This window comes from Lithobates pipiens, unplaced genomic scaffold (assembly GCF_037356315.1).
Source record: "Lithobates pipiens isolate NorthernLeopardFrog02 unplaced genomic scaffold, aLitPip1_a1.2 Scaffold_28, whole genome shotgun sequence".
Lineage (NCBI taxonomy): Eukaryota > Metazoa > Chordata > Amphibia > Anura > Ranidae > Lithobates > Lithobates pipiens.
Window position 1 is genome coordinate 138,566,780 of NW_027507789.1, and position 23,938 is coordinate 138,590,717.

At 46.7% G+C, this 23,938-nt stretch overlaps 1 protein-coding gene across 3 annotated transcripts in view; it reads right to left on the bottom strand.

The window, feature by feature from the left end:
* The window catches only part of LLGL2 (LLGL scribble cell polarity complex component 2), a 205,157-nt gene extending 188,490 nt beyond the window's left edge, over nt 1-16,667 (bottom strand). For 2 of the 3 annotated variants that reach the window (XM_077459604.1, XM_077459602.1), the window contains exons 1-2: nt 16,504-16,667; nt 14,103-14,205 (exon numbers count right to left, since the gene is read on the bottom strand). The gene's annotated coding sequence lies outside the window, so the exon portion shown is untranslated. The remainder of the gene's footprint in view (nt 1-14,102; nt 14,206-16,503) is intronic. The other variant, XM_077459603.1, reaches the window with a different exon arrangement.
* Between the last annotated feature and the right edge of the window lie 7,271 nt (nt 16,668-23,938).

The following is a 23,938-nucleotide window of genomic DNA, read 5'->3' on the forward strand; positions in this document are numbered from 1 at the left end:
ACTAAAACTGCATAGGTGTAAATCCAGCCTAAGTCCTGACACAGGTTGGGAGCACGGGGGCTACCTCTCCCCATAGCCAGCGGTGAGCACTACCACTGCACAGAGCAGAAAAGTATAACTTAAAAAATAAATAAATAAAAACACACACACACACACACACACCTGTTAGAGCTCAAAAAAACAAAAAAATATGCTGCAATAAAGCAGTGCCATCACTAAACAAATCATAAATTAAAGTAGCAGTCCAACCCAAAAACTAAAATCCCTGCATCTACAGACATCCACGATCTAACACTAACCTATCTAACCCTGTAAAGAAGAAATCAGTATATACATAACTTTTTTGAAGTCTATCCAACCCGATCCCACGCTAAGCTGTCATCTGCAGCTTCGCTGTGGAGGTGGGTGCAGAGGGCATGTGCAACAGCAGAAGCCCCATAGTAAGTCTATGGGTGATGTCGCTCCCTATTCATTTCACAACCATTGCTGGCTGTGTCCTCTGCAGAGCTTCCACCGCTGGAGATCAGATCGGCTTCAGAAAGGGTATGCATAACAATTTTTTCCTTTACAGAGCTAGATAGGTTAGTGTTAGATCGTGGAGGTCTGTAGATGCAGGGATTTTGGTTTTAAGGTGGACTTACACTTTAAAGTAGTCACTGCATGGAAAACGCAGAAACCAACACTTCCAGGAGTGTCATACTCCTGTGTCCCCCACACGGTCCACTAAGCCTTTACAGGACACAGTGACTTTCCCATTCACACTTGTCCATTCTCGTTTGCCGTGTTGGAGTATGTTTTTTCTATGCATCTTGAGCTCAGTCGCAGGGACAGGAGAAAAACACAGTGCATGTGCAGGGCTCTGAACAAGGATGGTACAAGCAATGGCTGGCTTATTCTGGCGACAGGACATAGCTATGCAGAATATGAGAAAAATTACATTCTACACGACGGCAATATAAAAAAAATAAAAATAAAACTCAGCAGATAACACGACTCCTTCATTCCCTACCTGACTGGCACTGAAACAAGCAGAACACCTCTTCCATTGACTTGATACCATCTGGGCAGGAAGTGGAGGGGGATGTTCGATCCCATTGTGTATAATAGGTGAAGAGTGTTCAGCACTGCTCTTCACATGCATCTATTTTTGCACAAAGAAGTGTTGGTACTTAACCATTAAAGTGTAAACCCTTACAACCAACTTTGACCTACAGGTAAGCCTAGATTAAGACTTACCTGTAGGTCCAAGAAATATCTCCTAAACCTACACGGTTTAGGAGATATTTGCCGAAAGACAGGCACCGCTGTCTATGGCGCATGCGCTGTAGACAGCGGCACGCAGGCGCACTGAGCGCGCCGCGGTCAACGGCGATATGCCACGAGTGGCGGCTCCCGTGCGCATGCGTGGGAGTGACGTCATCGCGGCTTTGCCGAATGACAGCGGCAAGACCCACAGAGAAGATGGATGCGCCGGACTACAGGGGACAGCGGTGACATCGCTGGCTCCTGTGTCAGGTAAGTGACACATAATGGACTACCATGCGATGCATAGTAGTCCATTATGCTTTACCTTTGCAGGGAATGAAAGAGGAAGTAAACCCATCAGGGTTTACTTCCTCTTTAATTGTTGGGGGCCCAACATTTTTTCTCTCCTCACAGGGGCCCTTTGTTGAATAAGTAGTGTCAATATTCCCAATGCACACATTCCTGGAAGAAGCTTAAAAATAGCAGGGGTTGCAACAGCCAGCTAAAGACTGGAAACGTCACCGATCAATGTACATATTTGCCAGCACACCGCGGATCTTCAAATAACGTCCAAAAGGTTTTATTGAAGAATGATCACAGTGCATAAAGTGCAACATTCCATAGCAACACAAGACCCCCGAGCATGATCACATCAAAGGGGGGTTAGAAACATTGCACTTTGTGCACTGGGATGTGATATTTCTTTCATAAAAACCCTTGGACGGTATTTACAGATCCCTGGTGTGCTGGCAAATATGACATATGGCATGCTGATCTTAACTGAATAAGTCCACCATTTCACAGCATATACTACCCTTTGTATTCCGGTCAGTCTAAAAGCACCCATCCACTTACAAGTGAGACTAGAAGGTTCCAATTCCGTGTAAACAATGGCAGGATTCTACCTCAAGCTGGTTCCAGAATCATGTAACTGTAAACGTTCAAGCCCACTAACCATAAAGTACCAACTCTCCTGGATGTTTAACTTATTTGCATACAGGTAGCCTGAAATCACAGACAATGTAGGACCAGCAGCCCTGCATTGTACACAATGATGGTGTGGGCCCACCCACTTCCTAGAAGCATTGAATGGCATAGAAGAGCACCAGCTGCTGGGGGAGCGAGGGATATGGTCTTTGTGCTCATTCTCCTCACCCCAAGATTAGAAAGCATTTAAAAGTAGAATTCCAGCTGAAAACAATAGAAATTAATGGTCCATAAAAAGAAGATAACAAAACTAGCTTTTATAGCGAAGTTTAACCTCAATCCAGGTTTTCCCTCAGTACTATTTCTGCCACTAGATGTCCTCAGTCTGAAGGCCAGCATCATTCAAATGTCTTCCTCTGAGCCCAGGTCATTTTAGACCAGTGGTTCTCAATTCCTGTCATTAGGACCCACTAACAGGCCATGTTTTAAGTATTACCTTGGGGAGATGCAGAGTAGAATACTGCAGAGAACCACTGTCTGAGACCCACCCCAGCATATGACTGCATAGTGAAAGAGCACAGATTATCTACCTATAATTCAGCTTTAACGCATGCAGTGCCAGGGTAGCCCCACTGTACGGGTATATACAGTGCATACACACCAAGGAATATTTTAAAATTAAATTCCAAGAAAGGAAAAAAAAAAATTCTCCCTTGTTTTGGGGCAGACTCTGCCATCAGCCCCACTCAATAGTGGTCTGCTGGCCTCCTGTGCCTCAATTTAGCACCATCCTTACACCTGTGTTGGCCCGGAGAGCATTCATGCTTACACAGATGGTACATCAGCCTTCCCTGCTCTCATCCTGCTCTGTATTTGAGTCTGAGTGATTGCTGCATCAATCTGGCTGAAAAAAAAAAAAATAAAATAAAAAAAAAAAAATAAAAAAAAAAGGGACATAGAATTCTACTAACGTTAAAGCGGAGGTCCACCCTAAAGTGGACCTCCGCTCATCGGAACCCTCCCCCCCTCCGGCGCCACAATTGGCACCTTTCAGGGGGGAGGGGGGTGCAGATACCTGTACAGTACAGGTATCTGCACCCACTTCCGGGATAGCTCTCTGCGGAAAGGGGCGTATATTACGCCCCTTTCCGCAAGTGCCCCGCTGCCTGCTGGGAAACACACAGATCCCAGAGGCAGCGGGGACCGTCCTTATAGCGCAGCGCGATTCGCGCATGCGCAGTAGGGAACCGGGAAATGAAGCCGAAAGGCTCCATTTCCTGATTCCCATACCCAAGATGGCGGCGGCAGCAGCACCCGACATACGATCTACAGATCGGCTTCGGGTGCCGACATCGCGGGCGCGCTGGACAGGTAAGTGTCACTATTTTAAAAGTCAGCAGCTGCAGTATTTGTAGCTGCTGGCTTTTAAAAAAAAAAAAAAAAAACACAAAAAAAAACGCGGAGTCCCGGTGGACTCCCGCTTTAAGACTTTCAAAAACTTTAGTCTAAACTTTGTTTACTTTAACTCTTCAGCTTTTCAACGGATGTCTCCTCCCAACGTTTCCCAGCCTGCATCACCTGCCGCTGCTACCCCCTCCACCACCACACAACCGATCACCACCATGCCTACTATGCTCCGGGACAGAGCCCTCGAGCCACTCAATTCATAACACACCCCAGAGCCCTCTCCCATCAAGCGCGCCATCAATTATCCATTTGACACCCTCTACAGCCTAAGGAATACCGCTACAACATTACGGACCCCCACCCTAACAATACTAGGAAAACAACAACTTAACAAATTTGATACCAACCATCCAAAAACAGGAATACACCACATCTATCATGCGTCCTGATCGACATTAGATCAGCAGTCAAGCACAAACACGAAATGCACGATTTTATCACTCAAAACACAGACTGTCTCTCTATCACGGAAAGCTGGCCAACACCTGACTAACACCATTCTAGCAGAGTTAGTGCCTGAGAACAACTGCATCCTAACTGAGCACAGAGTTGTTCAAAGAGGAGGTGGCCTAGCAGTGATCTACAAATCTCACAAAACCAACTTTACAGAGCTCACTGCCATTCATGGAAACACTCACAACTTCAATGTCAAACACCCCAGGACACCTTTCACATACTACAGACCACAGGGACCAAAAGGACACTTCCTTACACCTTTTATCGAATTCATCTCTACATACACCTTGAAAACCAAAAATCTCCTGCTACTTGGGGGACTTTAGTCTCTGGGAAAACTCCTCCCAGGACTCCATCACTACCGCTTGCATCAACTGGAAGCACTAGGCCTGCAGCAACTGATAAATGCCCCCCCGCATGCTTCGGGCCATACCCTCGACCTCATCTGCAAACAAAACATGGATACTAAAACACTTGATAACATGCCAGTGCCTTGGACTGACTACCATGTGAGCAAATTCAAAACAGACATCACTTACCAAATACCAACACACTCACCTGCACCCCCCTCCCCCCTGAAAGGTGCCAATTGTGGCACTGGAGGGGGGGGGGGGGGGTGAGTGGAATTGTTTTTTCTTAATTGGGCATAGTTTTTTTATTTATTTATTTTTTAAGATATCTGCGCAATGAGCGTTATTTTTCTATATCTACATCTACATGACTGCTGAACTGCATGGGAATCTTAATACCTGTTCATAATTGGAGAGATTTCTGGTTCCAGTATACTGCTTGTGAGGAGTAGTGGAGCAAAGTGGCTTTTCTATTTTGTGCATTAGCGTTTCATTGATGGTAAGGGTCTGTCGGGTTGGGTGATGGGACCCCTACTATCCTTATCTCTGCTGAATGAGGTGGAGGGAGATCTGTTGTGGGTTCACTGAACTTTCAATGCCAGTTAGTGCCACCTGCCAATGCCAACCATTGCCACCTGCCAGTGCCGCCCAACAGTTCCTACCTCAATGCTGCACCATTCAGAGCACATCAGGCATGAGCAATTTTTTGCCCAATGCCCCAGACATGCAGTTCTGGGCGCTGGGCAGAGGATTTAAATAACTGGCTCCTAGATTAAGCAAATTTGTCAAGCCCTGACTAACCATTCAGGAAATAATTCAGCAGAACATAGCAAATAACCCCACTTGTCCAGAAGAAGGGGGGGGGGGGAAATATATAAAAACACACACACACATACACACACACACACACACACACACACCCCAAGATTTACATTTACTCTGGTCCCAATCACCATTGACACCACCAAAACCATCATCAGAAACCTCAGAGACAGCACATAGCCAAAAGACATCATTCCCACAAAACTTCTGAAAGAATGTACAGACATCCTGGCACCTAGCATAACACCTCATAAACAAATCATTTAAAGAAGGAATCGTCCCGACCTCCCTCAAGCAAGGCGCAATCAAACCCCTCCTAAAAAAGCCCAACCATGATCCCTAAGACCCAAACAACCGCAGACCTGTCACGAGCCTCAACACCCCCAAAACTATTGACAAAGCAGTAGTACAACTCCATCTGGACACCCATAAACTCTTGGACCCACTACAATTGGGTTTCTGCCATGGCCACGGGACAGAAGCTGCACTCCTCAAAATCTGGGATGACACCCTCGAAGCAGCAGATGGAGAATCGTGTCTCCTGGTGCTGCTGGGCCTCAGTGCAGCGTTTGACACAGTAGACCACAAAACCCTGCTCACGCGTCTCACGGAAGTAGCTGGAGTTGCATCTCAGAAAGTGAAACTAGGAATGTTCACTTTGGAAGCATGAAAAATGACATGCAGAGTCCCTCAAGGATCAACCCGGTCACCCGTGCTCTTTAACCAGTTGCCGACCGCCGCACGCCGATGTACGTCGGTACAATGGCACGGGCAGGCATAAGGACATACATGTACGTCCCTTGCCTCCCGCGGGTCGGGGGCCCGATCGGGCCCCCGCCCGGTGCCTGCGGCGGTCGGAATTCGTACGGGAGCGATCCCGGACGAGGGGACGGCCATTCATTCATGGCCACCCCCTCGCGATCGCTCCCGACGAATAGAAATCCCCGGTGACATCACTTCCTCTCCTGTAATGTAAACACAGGAGAGGAAGTGATGTATTCTCTCCTCCGTGTCGGTATTTTTCGTTCCGACACGGAGGAGAACGGATCAGTAAGTTGCACCAACACTCACACACACAGTAGAACATGCCAGGCACACTCACACCCCCCCTTTACCCCCCGATCACCCCCCCAATTACCCCTGCCCCCCAGTCACAGTGACACCAATGTCATTTTTTTTTTTATTTTTTTTTTTTTTTTTGCATTGGTGTCATTTGTGACTGTAATAACTGTTAGGGCAGTTAGAGTTAGCCCCCTTTAGTTCTAATGTACCCCCCTAACCCCCCCAATAAAGGTTTAACCCCGTGATCACCCCCCGTCGCCAGTGTCACTAAGGCTGGGTTCACATTGCAGCGGTTTATGAGAACGAATGTGATTCGCACCGCACTGCAGTGCAAATCACATCCGATCTCTGTGCGATTCGAGTTCAGCCATTCGCCGCACCCGCCGCACCCGCCGCAAATTCGCACGGGACCCTTTTTTTGGCCCGCAGCAGAATCGGATCGCATGGGTGTTCACACCATGCGATCCGAGTTTGCAGATCGCACTGCGATATGCGAACTGATCTGGGGGTGTCAGTAACATTTCACTGACACTCCCAGCAGTTCGCATAGGGCAGTGTGAACTGCCGCCGGGAGGCATGCGATGCGGGAACCCGCCGCGGATTCGCGGCGTTTCCGCATCGCTCCAGTGTGAACCCAGCCTAATAAGCGATCATTTTTCTGATCGCCGTATTAGTGTCACAGGTGACGCTAGTTAGGCAGGTAGGTATTTAGGTTCGCCGCAGCTTTTTATAGCGCCAGGGACCCCCATATACTACCGCATAAAGCCCCCTGATTGCCCCCTAGTTAACCCTTTCACCAGTGATCACCATATAACTGTTACAGGTGACGCTGGTTGGTTAGTTATTTTTTTATAGTTTCAGGGCACCCGCCATTTATTACCTAATAAAGGTTTAACCCCCTGATCACCCGGCGGGTGTCATTTGTGACTAATAACTGTTAGGGCAGTTAGGGTTAGCCCCCTTTAGTTATAAGGTACCCCCCTAACCCCCCCAATAAAGGTTTAACCCCGTGATCACCCCCCGTCGCCAGTGTCACTAAGGCTGGGTTCACATTGCAGCGGTTTATGAGAACGGATGTGATTCGCACCGCACTGCAGTGCAAATCACATCCGATCTCTGTGCGATTCGAGTTCAGCCATTCGCCGCACCCGCCGCACCCGCCGCAAATTCGCACGGGACCCTTTTTTTGGCCCGCAGCAGAATCGGATCGCATGGGTGTTCACACCATGCGATCCGAGTTTGCAGATCGCACTGCGATATGCGAACTGATCTGGGGGTGTCAGTAACATTTCACTGACACTCCCAGCAGTTCGCATAGGGCAGTGTGAACTGCCGCCGGGAGGCATGCGATGCGGGAACCCGCCGCGCATTCGTGGCGTTCCCGCATCGCTCCAGTGTGAACCCAGCCTAATAAGCGATCGTTTTTCTGATCGCTGTATTAGTGTCACAGGTGACGCTAGTTAGGCAGGTAGGTATTTAGGTTCGCTGCAGCTTTTTATAGCGCCAGGGACCCCCATATACTACCGCATAAAGCCCCCTGATTGCCCCCTAGTTAACCCTTTCACCAGTGATCACCATATAACTGTTACAGGTGACGCTGGTTGGTTAGTTATTTTTTTATAGTTTCAGGGCACCCGCCATTTATTACCTAGTCTCACTAGTGTACCCCTAAATTTAGGGGTGTCTACTTTCCAAAATGGGGTCATTTGGGGGGGGTTTGTGCCATCTTGGCATTTTATGGCCTTCAAAACTGTAACGCCCTTAGAAAGCCTGAAGGCGGTGCTTGGTTTTCGGGGCCCCGTACGCGGCTAGGCTCCCAAAAAGTCCCACATATGTGGTATCCCCATACTCAGGAGAAGCAGCAGAATTTATTTTGGGGTGTCATTTCACATATGCCCATGGCATGCGTGAGCAATATATCATTTAGTGACAACTTTGTGAAAAAAAAAAAAAAAGTTTGTAATTTTCCCGCAACTTGTGGCAAAATATAAAATATTCCATGGACTCAACATGCCTCTCAGCAAATAGCTTGGGGTGTCTACTTTCTAAAATGGGGTCATTTGTGGGGGTTTTGTGCCATCTTGGCATTTTATGGCCTTCAAAACTGTAATAGGTAGTGAGAAGTGAACTCAAAAATTTACGCCCTTAGAAAGCCTGAAGGCGGTGCTTGGTTTTCGGGGCCCCGTACGCGGCTAGGCTCCCAAAAAGTCCCACATATGTGGTATCCCCATACTCAGGAGAAGCAGCAGAATTTATTTTGGGGTGTCATTTCACATACGCCCATAGCATGTGTGAGCAATATATCATTTAGTGACAACTTTGTGTAAAAAAAAAAAAAAAAAAATTTTTTTTTTTGTCATTATTCAATCGCTTGAGGCAAAAAAATAAAATATTCAATGGGCTCAACATGCCTCTTATCAATTTCCTTAGGGGGTCTACTTTCCAAAATGGGGTCATTTGGGGGGGTTTTGTACTGCCCTGCCATTTTAGCACCTCAAGAAATGAGATAGGCAGTCGTAAACTAAAAGCTGCGTAAATTCCAGAAAACGTACCTTAGTTTGTAGATGTGACAACTTTTGCGCAAACCAATAAATATACAATTATTGACTTTTTTTTTACCAAAGACATGTGGCTGAATACATTTTGGCCTAAATGTATGACTAAAATTGAGTTTATTGGATTTTTCTAATAACAAAAAGTAGAAAATATCATTTTTTTTCAAAATTTGCGGTCTTTTTACGTTTATATCGCAAAAAATAAAAATCGCAGAGGCAATCAAATACCATCAAAAGAAAGCTCTATTTGTGGGAAGAAAAGGACGCAAATTTTGTTTGGGTACAACATTGCATGACCGCGCAATTACCAGTTAAAGCAGCGCAGTGCCAAAGTGTAAAAAGACCTCTGGTCATTTACCAGCAAAATGGTCCGGTCTGAAAGTGGTTAACATCCATCTCCGCCCACTCCTGAAAAATCATCAGAGACCAGGATCTACTTTATCACTCCTACGCAGATGACATCCAACTCTACCTACGCATCACCAACAAAAAAAGACCAAATATCAGGCACTGGAAAACTGTCTCATTGATAGACGATTGGACAACGGAGAGCTCCCTTAAACTCAATGGATCCAAAACAGAACTCATCCTTCACGCAAACCCGAAACAAAAACCCTGGCACGATGTCCACACCACTCACCATCCTCAGACAACCCATCACCCCCAGCACTAAAGCCAAAAGCCTGAGTCATCTTTGACGCAAACATGACAATGGATGTACAAATAGGATCAGTAGTCAGCGGATCCCACTACCTTCTTCGCCTACTGCTTAGACTCAACCCCTTCACTCCGGAAGGGGAATACAGCAGCAGTAGTTGGATCAATCAATTCCCTCTACCTAGGACTTCCAAAATGCCAAGTTTCATGTCTCCAAACTGTCCAGAACACAGCATCCAGACTGATAACTGGAAGAAAAAACCATGGGAACCAATCACCCCATCCCTGAGGAACTTCCATTGGCTAGCCATGAAGGATTGAGTTACATTCAAGACCCTCTGCCTCACTCACAAATGTGCACAAGGAAAAGCCCTGCAATACCTCTGTGACAAAATAAAGCACTACACCCCAGGTCACTTAACCAGAACCGTTCGCAGTACAAGGACCACAGCTATGGAATTGCTCTAGCCACAGACATCCGCTCGGAGGAAAACTATCTGGCCTTCAGGAAGAAGCTCAAGACACATCTCTTCAGAAAACTCAGAGGGACACTGGCAGCAAAAGCGCCCTGAGGCGATTTAGTCTGCATATGTAGTGCTATACAAATTATTCATTCTATTCCTCAAAGTGATAAAAAATAAATTATATTATATATATATATATATATATATATATATATATATACATACATATACATACACACACACAATGTAAATTTTTAAATTGCACCGGAAGTGGGGATACAGAGGTACAGTCCAATGCTGGAGCATAGGAACACAAAATTCTCCCAACAAGCCTGTTTGAAAAGTTGATCATTAGAGTGACTGTCCACAAACAGAACGGCCATAGATTGATCAAATTTCAGCCGCTCCCTGCTGAATTTTCTATAGGCAGCTTGCACACACCCCCACAACAGTTCACATCTGTGTTGTATTGCAGTAAACACGAGTGTGCCTGAATGCATTGGGTGCAAAAAACACCCCAAACATAGCCTTGAAAAAAGTATTCATACCCCCTTGAATTTTCCCATGTTACGACCAAAAACATAAATGTATTTTATGTGATAGACCACCAAGTGGCACATAAATGGTTTAACATTTTTTACAAATAAATATCTGAAAAGTGTGTTGTATTCAGCCCCCTTTACTCCGATACCCCCCAACTAAATTCAAGCGGAACCAAATGCCTTCAGAAGTCACCTAATTATTAGAGTCCACCTGTGTATTTTCAATCTCCGTATAAATACAGCTGTTCTGTGAAGTCCTCAGGTTTTTTTGCTTAGAGTACTTTAGTGAACAAATATCATCATGAAGGCCAAGAAACACACCAGACAGGTCAGGGATAAAGTTGTGGAGAAGTTTAAAGCAGGGTTAGGTTATAAATAAATATCCCAAGATGTGAACATCTCACGGAGCTCTGTTATAGCCATCATCCGAAAATGGAAAGAGTATGGCACAACTGCAAACCTACAAAGACATGCAGTCCACCTAAATTGACAAGCCGGGCAAAGAGCATTAATCAGAGAAACAGCCAAGAGGTCCATGGTAACTCTGGAGGAGCTGCAGAGATCCACAGCTCAGGTGGGAGAATCTGTCCACAGGACAACTATTATTAGTTGTACACTCCAAAAATCTGGCCTTTATGGAAGAGCGGCAAGAAGAAAGCCATTGTTTGCAAGAAGTGGGGGACACAGCAAACGTTTGGAAGAAGGTGAATACAAATGTATGCCACACTTTTAATATATTTGTAAAAAAAAAAAAAAAAAAAAAAAAAAAAAAAAAAAAAAAAAAACACACACACACAACACAACACATTGAAGATCATTTATCATTTTCCTTTCACTTCACAATTATGTGCCACTTTGTGTTGGTCTATTGCATAAAATAAAATTTACATTTTTGGTTGCAACATGACAAAATGTGGAAAATTAAGGGGTATGAATACTTTTTCAAGGTACTGTATATGAAGCGATTGCCTCTGTCATAATAGCGAGACTCTTCTTCATTTTTGTAATCTTATTACCAATATGACAACAGTATCTGGAAAATGACTGGTTGCTAGGAGTTACTGCACTATGCATGACAAGTGCTCTTTAATTGTCCTTACTACATCAAACTCTCAGTGGAATAATTTGCATACAACATCACAATGAATGGTTTGAATTCTTCTCTGATGTATACACTACACCCAATGTTTCCATAAACCCTTTATAAACAAGTATAAACCAAGGCCCTTCTAGTCCGTGTTCGTAGAGGGCAAAGACACTTGGATATGGTAAGCCGCTACTCCATTTTCTCAGAGGTTTGCCCAGGTCTATAGAAAAAATTATTAATAAATAGCTGCTCTTAACCCACAGTAACTTTTCCATTGCCAAGGGTGAATTCAAATGATTTTGTTGCTGTAAATTGTTTAAACCTAATGCATGTTAAAGCAGAACAATACTTACCTCCATTTCAGGGAAGCGGTACCTACAAGCTCCCTTGCTGGCCATTGACCTCCTCAGCTGGTTACCTTCCAGGGTCTGACCTTCAGCCATGATGCATGTGCACAGCTCAGTGTACTTTACAAATGGGCAGGTGAGAATATTTATATGCGAAAAGACATAGTAAAAAAAATAAATAAATAAATAAAAGAGGGGGGGGGGGGGGCGCGCCTACTTCACTAGAACTCGAGAGCACACCACTATGTTTGTTGTGTTTTCCCATTCACACAGCGTGCCCCCCCCCCCCCCCTTTCTACATTCTTCCCTTTTAGGCATTTCTCAGCAGGAGGAGTCATGGCTGACCACAAGGTTTTTCAATCAACGTTAGAGTGAGTCTGCCCCAAATCTGTCCTCGTTAACGTGCAATGTATGAGGAACACTTTTACATATCTTTTGGGATTGTCCCCACATAAACACTTGGCATAAGGCTAGCATAATAATAGAAAAGATATATATCTGGTAGAAAGATTTCTCTTACACCCCAAATCTGTCTTCTATTCTCCCCTATACAGGATATTCCAATGACTAGCACAAGGCTAATCCATACATTCCTCAGCTCCATTCATAGGGCCATAACCTTTGACGCTCCACTATGGTACCTTGGCCACAAATTCTCAACCACATGACAAACAAACTTTCTGAAATAATTCACCACACGTTATAGGATTCTATACCCCTTTATCAAAGATAATATATTCTCTGGGATAGCACCTCTCTGGTACTTTTTTTTTTAACCTCCTCTTATATATGCAATTGTCATTTTGATTTCCCTCCACTACAATACTCTTGATTGGCCCAATTATAACCCGACTAACCGCAACCATTTTTCCCCCCCCATACAACCTTCACTGTTAAAGATATTTGTATACATACCTGTACCAGCATTGTAACTTTTATATACCTTGACCTTTTACATAATAAAAATCATTTGCAAACAAAAAAAACATGCAATGTATGAAGCCCAGCCTCTACATCTTTAAACCTTTGTTAGGACAGACAGTGTTCAAATCTAGTTAGAATTTATGACTAAGATCTGCATGCACAGTGCAGACAGGGTTAATTATGACAAATACAACTGCCCCATCTCTTCAAGAACTAGAATGAATTGTTTTCTACAAAAAGGTAAGCTGCAATAATTTTTATTTTTATTTTTTTTAGTTATGCTATGCTGTGGAAGTAAAAGTGGAAATACACTTTAACCACACGAGTCCCCAGCACCATTTTAATGCAGCACTAGAATAGAGGCCATTTGCCCAGTGATGGGGGTCAGCAGCTTCTGTCTGTCATGGCGGGGGTAGAAGCTAGAACCACCGGCTGCTTGTCACAGCTGGCATCCATTGCAAAGTTCATTTCCAAAGGAGCGCTTTGTGAAAGTAAAACGCATCGTGTCCATGCGGTGTTTACATTGGGGAGTGTGATGACATCACCAGTGGCGTCACTGCACACCCATTCACTATGATGGGCTGGGCAGAGCTGTCATAGCTCTACCCAGCCTTACACACAGCAGCCAAACACTGTTATAGTGATCTAATGCTGCCTGCTTGCATCCAATAAGCGACCAACAGCAGTAACCTACTGCTGCAAATTTACTTGCAGGGGTCCGGATCACATCTCCAATGAGTAAATAAAGCATGGTTTGTGGTGGGCTTTTTGTAGAGGGTTATTTATTGTCACCATTAAGGATGCACCAATACTACTTTTTTTTTTTACATTTCAAAATCAAGGGACTTTCCAGCAACTTCAACTGGGAGTGAAGGGACAGGAACTTCTCCTGCGGAAGCACTTTAGCCTTTACACCTGTATACTGTGAATTACAAATAAGAAAAACAGCGCACACTACTTTTTCAGCACAGCAGGCTACAGTGTAAACTATGAATCTCAATGTCACTGCAGTGACTAGAACAGTATTGAACTGGCACTCACCAGGACTGGCATGGTCTTCCTGGGCATGCCAGCAGCTAAGAGATCAGCACAGCTCTCTGGTGTAAATGAGCCCTAAAGACCCATTAAAAATGTTGTGTTGTGTATAAAATACTCTACATAGGTCACATTTTTAATTTTATTATATCTACAACTTACGGATTTTGCTGGCGTATAGTTTATCAGGTGGTTCTCTGAGGTAAAAAGGGTTGACAAGTGGTCTCCTAAGTCACTTCATGGCAGATTCTCTGGGTGATCGTTTCTGTTACATAAAAAATAAATAAATAAAAAAACACCCATATAGTGTGAGCTTGATGGCTCCAGATATAGTCAAAGTGCATTGAAGCAGAATGGTTGCAGGCCAGTGGCGACCATTTAACAGTCATAAATCAGTGTACAATAATCAATCACTAAAATTGAAACAAAACCCCCTGGTGGCAGACTTAAATGCCCAACAATAACAGACTTACTTTTGTAATTAATGAATCACTACATCATTAGGACACAACAGAGCAAAAGGTTATTTGGAAAATGGGGAAAACAGTTAAAGCTTGAGACACATTTTGAAAATATATGCCAAAAAATAGCTGCCAAAGACTTTGTCGGTAACGAGAAAAAGTGGGCTCTACTTTGAGCATTGGAAAACAAAACTCAACAGCTCAAAATCCAATAAAGAGAAGGTTAGAATAGAGAGAAAAGAGTAAGATGGTGGGGCACAGACAAGGGGAGAGGGGGGCACACAAAGCTGGCCATACACTAGAAGGATTTTGTACAAAAACTTGAAGCAAAGTTTGTTTAATCTTTCGAATTGGTGGGGGGTTTCTGATTAATGTGAGATTCCATTAAAACAAGTAAATCAACACATAACTGAGTAGCCATAACTTCCCATTTGGATTCAATCAAACCAAGGGGGCCCATACAACTCCAATAAATGGTTGATTTAATCCCCTCTTAATATACTGCATTTACCATATAAGGGGAAGTGGATCCTGATTAATAGAGAAGATATGATCAAAAGTTATTGATCTCATTACTGCTTACACCTGGTAATAATGGTTTGGCTTTGTTTGTTGGCACCGAGATACTTTGCCCATGGATAAAATCATTGTTTGATTGGTAGGATCATTAAATTACATAATTGGAACAGAGATAAAACTGATAACAAGTAGCTACTATATCTTAAAAAGGATAGCATGTTACACCTGTATTTACAGTGTAACATGTTCCAGCAACCCACCCATGACAGCGGGCAGGTGGTTCCTCTCTGAAAACTGAAATTAAAGCAGCTGTGTGGGCATCCACCGGCACAGCCATGCTATTCATTTACAGAGAGCTGAGAATAAAAAAACCACAAGTCCAGTCTGCCACCACATCAGGTGGATATGTAGGTCTCAATGGACTATGGAATTGATTTACTAAAGGCAAATGCATTGGGGAAAGTTATTATTAGAACCCCCGCAGACTTTGTAAGATTGCCCACTTGAGGTAGTATACAGGAGGAGTGGTGTTTGTATACACTGTAATGTAGTATACAGGGTTTGTATATGGGAGTACACACTGTAATGTAGTATACAGGGTTTATAATGTAGCATACATAGTCTGTATATGGAGTATACACGGTAATGTAGTATACACGGTCTGTATATGGAGTATACACAGTAATGTAGTATACATGGTCTGTATATGGAGTATACACAGTAATGTAGTATACATGGTCTGTATATGGAGTATACACAGTAATGTAGTATACATGGTCTGTATATGGAGTATACACAGTAATGTAGTATACATGGTCTGTATATGGAGTATACACTGATGTAGTATGCAGGGTTTGTATTTGGGGTATACACGGTCTGTATATGGAGTATAATGTAGTATATATGGTTTGTATATGGAGTATACAGGATTTATAATGTAGTATACGTGGTCTGTATACAGAGTATAATGTAGTATACAGGGTTTATAATGTAGTATACATTGTCTGTATACAGAGTATAATGTAGTATACATGGTCTGTATACGGAGCATACACTAATGTAGTATCCAGGATTTATAATGTAGTATACATGGTCTGCATGTAGAGTATACACTGTAATGTAGTATATATGGAGTATACAGGATTTATAATGTAGTATACATGGTCTGTATACGGAGCATACACTGTAATGTAGTATCCAGGATTTATAATGTAGTATACATGGTCTGCATGTAGAGTATACACTGTAATGTAGTATATATGGAGTATACAGGATTTATAATGTAGTATACATGGTCTGTATACGGAGGTGAGTCAGGATGTGTCTCCCATAGAGAGTGAACTTAGGCCCCGCCCCCGGCACACACCTGTTGTGTGAGGGAGAGCCGTGTGCCGTGTTGGCCGGATTACAGCCGGGCTCCGTCCAGCTCTCCCATCACCCCGGAGCCCCGTACACCGACCCCCAGCGGGCACGCCCCGCTCTGCAGCCTGCTATCACTGCTCGGCATTCCCTATCACCGGGCCACCCAAACCCACATAGCCTTCGCATCAGCGGTCCCTCACCGCCAGCCGCACACCCCTCACCTGTCCTGTGTCTCCCCCGATCCGTGTCCCGCGGGAGGCGCCTGGGCCGCAGCCGCTTCCTGGTTCTCTCAGCCAGGGGCCGGCTTATTACATATTCATAACTCCCTCACGCTGGGCAGCCAATAAAAAAGGGGGCCTGTAGCTCTTAGACCACGCCCTGGATGTCGTTGAGTCTCTGTAGGCCCGCCCCTCAGCTCATGAATAATGTGTGATGGGAAGCGCTGCTTTGATTCCTCCGCGCACCTGGCTCACCTGTGTACAACACTGGGAGGACCCGCCCGTAACACTCCGCCGTGCAGAAAAGTAAACCCGGGGTGGGGGGTCTCATAGAGGGACATCGGTCACAGGGGAGCACTTCAGTGGAAGTCTTCCTTGTCTTATGGGTGACAAGGCTCGGGGATGTCTACATTCCTTTACCCTTCTCCTGGCTGGATGACAACTACGGTACTTTTCTATACAATGATGTCAGTGTAATGGATGATAATGGAGGGGAAATGTCCACACACTCCATGTCACCCTACAATCCTCCACCTTCCAGGACTACCCCCATCACCCCCACTATACACCCACGGCTAGGGTGACCACATTTCCAAACTGCTACTTAGGGACACCCCCTTCCTAAAAATCAGCCTGTTCTGTAACTAATCACAGCACAGCAGGTGCGAGCTTTACCCAGAAGCACTGATCACGGCCCTCAAAAAGGCAGTACTTGTCCTGGCTGGCCGAGACCCGTTTTACCTTGTTCCAAAGCTGGCTCTAAAGTGATTACATGCAAGAGGCGGGATTTATGATTTCTCCAATCACAAGCAGGGGGTGGGTATTGTGCCTCTAGACATTCCCGGCCAGGACAAGTACTGTCAGTGAGTAAATGATGAGGTGGCCTTTTTTGGGGGGCATCAGATCAGCCCTGGGGGTGGGTGGCAGTGTCAGTTTCATTCCGGGACACTATTGTCCTGGAAGGAAGGTGCCCGGGACAGACCTGCAAAATGCGGGACTGTCCGGGGCGATCCGGGACACGTGATCACCCTACCCACGGCTCAGACATACAGCCCCTTCACCCATGGATTTACCACCCCACGGGCCAAATGACAGGGGGCAGAGGATGGGGGTCAGTAGGGCAAGGGGCAGGGGATGGGGTCAGCAGGGCAGGGGGCAGAGGATGGGGGTCAGTAGGGCAGGGGGCAGAGGATGTAAGATCAATAGGGCAGGGGGCAGAGGATGGGGGGTCAGTAGGGCAGGGGGCAGAGGATGGGGGTCAGTAGGACAGGGGGCAGAGGATGGGGGGTCAGTAGGGCAGGATACAGGGGGCAGAGGATGGGGGTTCAGTAGGGCAGAGGATGGGGGTTCAGTAGGACAGGGGGCAGAGGACGGGGGGTCAGTAGGGCAGGATACAGGGGTCAGAGTATATAAGGTCAGTAGGACCTGGGGCAGAGGATGGGGGGTCAGTAGGGCAGGATACAGGGGGCAGAGGATGTAAGGTCAGTAGGACAGGGGGCAGAGGATGTAAGGTCAGTAGGGCAGGGTACAGGGGGCAGAGGATGGGGGGTCCGTAGGGCAGGATACAGGGGGCAGAGGATGTAAGGTCAGTAGGGCAGGGTACATGGGGCAAAGGATGGGTTCAGTAGGGCATGATACAAGGGGCAGAGGATGGGGGTCATTAGGGCAGGGTACAGGAGGCAGAGGATGGGGGTCAGTAGGGCAGGGTACAGGGGGGAAGAGGATGGGGGTCAGTAGGGCAGGGTACAGGGGGCAGAGGATGTAAGGTCAGTAGGGCAGGGGGCAGAGGATGGAAGACAGGGGGCAGGGCATGTAAGGTCAGTAGAGCAGGGTACAGAGGGCAGAGGATGGGGTGTCAGTAGGGCAGGGGGCAGAGGATGTAAGGACAGTAGGGCAGGGGGCAGAGGATGGGGGTCAGTAGCACAGGGACAGCCCCTTACACAGCTTTAGACCTGGCACAACCCTCCCCTCTCCCCTCCAAGCCTGACCACCAACATTCCCCAGGGCTTGCCCATGGGCCATCCTACTGAATCCGCATACCAGCCACCTCACATGTACGCACTCAGCCCCCCCTCACACCTGTATATATGTCAGCCCCCTCCCTTCACCTGTATATATGTCAGCCCCCCCCACACACACCTGTATATATGTCAGCCCCCACACCTGTATATATGTCAGTCCGCCCACACCTGTATATTTGTCACCCCCACACCTGTATATATGTCAGCCCCTCTCACACACACCTGTATATTTGTCCGCCCCCCAAACCTGTATATATGTCAGCCCCCCTCACACACACCTGTATATATGTCAGCCCCTCTCACACACACCTATATATTTGTCCGCCCCCCCAAACCTGTATATATGTCAGCCCCTCTCACACACACCTATATATTTGTCCGCCCCCCCAAACCTGTATATATGTCAGCCCCCCTCACACACATCTGTATATTTGTCTGGCCCCCCCAAACCCGTATATATGTCAGCCCCCTCACACACACCTGTAGATTTTTCCGCCCCCCAAACCTGTATATAAGTCAGCCCCCTCACACCTGTATATATGTCAGCCCCCCTCAAACCTGTATATATGTCAGCCCCCTTCACACCTGTATATATGTTAGCCCCCCACACACACCTGTATATATGTCAGCCCCCACACCTGTATATATGTCAGCCCACCCACACCTGTATATTTGTCACCCCTATACCTGTATATATGTCAGCCCCTCTCACACACACCTGTATATTTGTCTGCCCCCCAAACCTGTATATATGTCATCCCCCCACACCTGTATATATGTCAGCCCCCCTCACACACACTTGTATATTTGTCCGCCCCCCAAACCTGTATATATGTCAGCCCCACACACACACACCTGTATATATATCAGCCCCCCACACCTGTATATATGCCAGCCCCTCTCACACACACCTATATATTTGTCCGCCCCTCCCCAAACCTGTATATATGTCAGCCCCCCACACCTGTATATATGTCAGCCCCTCTCAAACACACCTATATATTTGTCTGCCCCCCCCCAAACCTGTATATATGTCAGCCCCCCACACCTGCATATATGTCAGCCCCCCTCACACACATCTGTATATTTGTCCGCCCCCCCCCAAACCCATTTATATGTCAGCCCCCCTCACACACACCTGTATATTTGTCCGCCCCCCAAACCTGTATATAAGTCAGCCCCCTCACACCTGTATATATGTCAGCCCCCCTCAAACCTGTATATATGTCAGCCCCCTTCACACCTGTTTATATGTCAGCCCCCTTCACACCTGTATATATGTCAGCCCCCCTCACACCTGTATATATGTCAGCCCCCCTCACACACCTGTATATTTGTCCCCCCACACCTGTATATATGTCAGCCCCCCACACCTGTATATATGTCAGCCCCCTCACACACACCTGTATATATGTCAGCCCCCCCCACACCTGTATAGTCGTCATCCACCCCCACACCTGTATATATGTCAGCCCCCCACACCTGTATATATGTCAGCCCCCCTCAAGCCTATATATATATGTCAGCCCCCCTCATACCTGTATATATGTCAGCCCCCCACCTGTATATATGTCAGCCCCCCCTCACACCTGTATATATGTCAGCCCCCTCCCTTCACCTGTATATATGTCAGCCCCCCCACACACACCTGTATATATGTCAGCCCCCACACCTGTATATATGTCAGTCTGCCCACACCTGTATATTTGTCACCCCCACACCTGTATATATGTCAGCCCCTCTCACACACACACCTGTATATTTGTCCGCCCCCCAAACCTGTATATATGTCAGCCCCCCTCACACACACCTGTATATATGTCAGCCCCTCTCACACACACCTATATATTTGTCCGCCCCCCCAAACCTGTATATATGTCAGCCCCTCTCACGCACACCTATATATTTCTCCGCCCCCCCCCCCAAACCTGTATATATGTCAGCCCCCCTCACACACATCTGTATATTTGTCTGGCCCCCCCAAACCCGTATATATGTCAGCCCCCTCACACACACCTGTAGATTTTTCCGCCCCCCAAACCTGTATATAAGTCAGCCCCCTCACACCTGTATATATGTCAGCCCCCCTCAAACCTGTATATATGTCAGCCCCCTTCACACCTGTATATATGTCAGCCCCCTTCACACCTGTATATATGTCAGCCCCCCTCACACCTGTATATATGTCAGCCCCCCTCACACACCTGTATATTTGTCCCCCCACACCTGTATATATGTCAGCCCCCCACACCTGTATATATGTCAGCCCCCTCACACACACCTGTATATATGTCAGCCCCCCCCCCACACCTGTATAGTCGTCATCCACCCCCACACCTGTATATATGTCAGCCCCCCACACCTGTATATATGTCAGCCCCCCTCAAGCCTATATATATATGTCAGCCCCCCTCATACCTGTATATATGTCAGCCCCCCACCTGTATATATGTCAGCCCCCCCTCACACCTGTATATATGTCAGCCCCCTCCCTTCACCTGTATATATGTCAGCCCCCCCACACACACCTGTATATATGTCAGCCCCCACACCTGTATATATGTCAGTCTGCCCACACCTGTATATTTGTCACCCCCACACCTGTATATATGTCAGCCCCTCTCACACACACACCTGTATATTTGTCCGCCCCCCAAACCTGTATATATGTCAGCCCCCCTCACACACACCTGTATATATGTCAGCCCCTCTCACACACACCTATATATTTGTCCGCCCCCCCAAACCTGTATATATGTCAGCCCCTCTCACACACACCTATATATTTCTCCGCCCCCCCCCCAAACCTGTATATATGTCAGCCCCCCACACCTGTATATATGTCAGCCCCCCTCACACACATCTGTATATTTGTCTGGCCCCCCCAAACCCGTATATATGTCAGCCCCCTCACACACACCTGTAGATTTTTCCGCCCCCCAAACCTGTATATAAGTCAGCCCCCTCACACCTGTATATATGTCAGCCCCCCTCAAACCTGTATATATGTCAGCCCCCTTCACACCTGTATATATGTTAGCCCCCCACACACACCTGTATATATGTCAGCCCCCACACCTGTATATATGTCAGCCCACCCACACCTGTATATATGTCAGCCCCTCTCACACACACCTGTATATTTGTCTGCCCCCCAAACCTGTATATATGTCATCCCCCCACACCTGTATATATGTCAGCCCCCCTCACACACACTTGTATATTTGTCCGCCCCCAAAACCTGTATATATGTCAGCCCCACACACACACACCTGTATATATGTCAGCCCCCCACACCTGTATATATGCCAGCCCCTCTCACACACACCTATATATTTGTCCGCCCCTCCCCAAACCTGTATATATGTCAGCCCCCCACACCTGTATATATGCCAGCCCCTCTCACACACACCTATATATTTGTCCGCCCCTCCCCAAACCTGTATATATGTCAGCCCCCCACACCTGTATATATGTCAGCCCCTCTCAAACACACCTATATATTTGTCTGACCCCCCCCAAACCTGTATATATGTCAGCCCCCCACACCTGCATATATGTCAGCCCCCCTCACACACATCTGTATATTTGTCCGCCCCCCCCCAAACCCATTTATATGTCAGCCCCCCTCACACACACCTGTATATTTGTCCGCCCCCCCAAACCTGTATATAAGTCAGCCCCCTCACACCTGTATATATGTCAGCCCCCCTCAAACCTGTATATATGTCAGCCCCCTTCACACCTGTATATATGTCAGCCCCCTTCACACCTGTATATATGTCAGCCCCCCTCACACCTGTATATATGTCAGCCCCCCTCACACACCTGTATATTTGTCCCCCCACACCTGTATATATGTCAGCCCCCCACACCTGTATATATGTCAGCCCCCTCACACACACCTGTATATATGTCAGCCCCCCATACACACCTGTATATATGTCAGCCCCCCATACACACCTGTATATATGTCAGCCCCCCCCACACACACCTGCATATATGTTAGCCCCCCACACCTGTATATATGTCAGCCCCCTCACACACACCTGTATATTTGTCAGCCCCCCCACACACACCTGTATATATGTCAGCCCCCACACCTGTATATATGTCAGCCCTGCCCCCACACCTGTATATATGTCAGCCCCCTCACACACCTGTATATTTGTCACCCCCACACCTGTATATATGTCAGCTCCCCCACACCTGTATATATGTCAGTCCCTCTCACACACACCTGTATATTTGTCCGCCCCCAAACGTTTAAATATGTCAGCCCCCCTCACACACACTTGTATGTTTGTCCGCCCCCCACACACACGCCTGTATATATGTCAGCCCCCCCACACCTGTATATATGTCAGCCCCTCTGACACACACCTATATATTTGTCCGCCCCCCCCCCCCAAACCTGTATATATGTCAGCCCCCCACACCTGTATATATGTCAGCCCCTCTCACACACACCTATATATTTGTCTGCCCCCCCAAACCTGTATATATGTCAGCCCCCCACACCTGTATATATGTCAGCCCCCCTCACACACATCTGTATATTAGTCCGCCCCCCCAAACCCGTATATATGTCAGCCCCTCTCACACACACCTGTATATTTTTCTGCCCCCTCACACCTGTATATATGTCAGCCCCCCTCAAACCTGTATATATGTCAGCCCCCTTCACACCTTTATATATGTCAGCCCCCCACACACACCTGTATATATGTCATCCCCCACACCTGTATATTTGTCACCCCTACACCTGTATATATGTCAGCCCCTCTCACACACACCTGTATATTTGTTCGCCCCCCAAACCTGTATATATGTCAGCCCCCCTCACACACACTTGTATATTTGTCCGCCCCCAAACCTGTATATATGTCAGCCCCACACACACACACCTGTATATATGTCAGCCCCCCCACACCTGTATATATGTCAGCCCCTCTCACACACACCTATATATTTGTCCGCCCCTCCCCAAACCTGTATATATGTCAGCCCCCCACACCTGTATATATGTCAGCCCCTCTCACACACACCTATATATTTGTCCAACCCCCCCAAACCTGTATATATGTCAGCCCCCCACACCTGTATATATGTCAGCCCCCCTCACACACATCTGTATATTTGTCTGCCCCCCAAACCCGTATATATGTCAGCCCCCCTCACACACACCTGTATATTTGTCCGCCCCCCAAACCTGTATATAAGTCAGCCCCCTCACACCTGTATATATGTCAGTCCCCCTCACACCTGTATATATGTCAGCCCCCCTCAAACCTGTATATATGTCAGCCCCCTTCACACCTGTATATATGTCAGCCCCCCACCTGTATATATGTCAGCCCCCCACCTTTATATATGTCAGCTCCCCTCACACACCTGTATATTTGTCACCCCCGCAC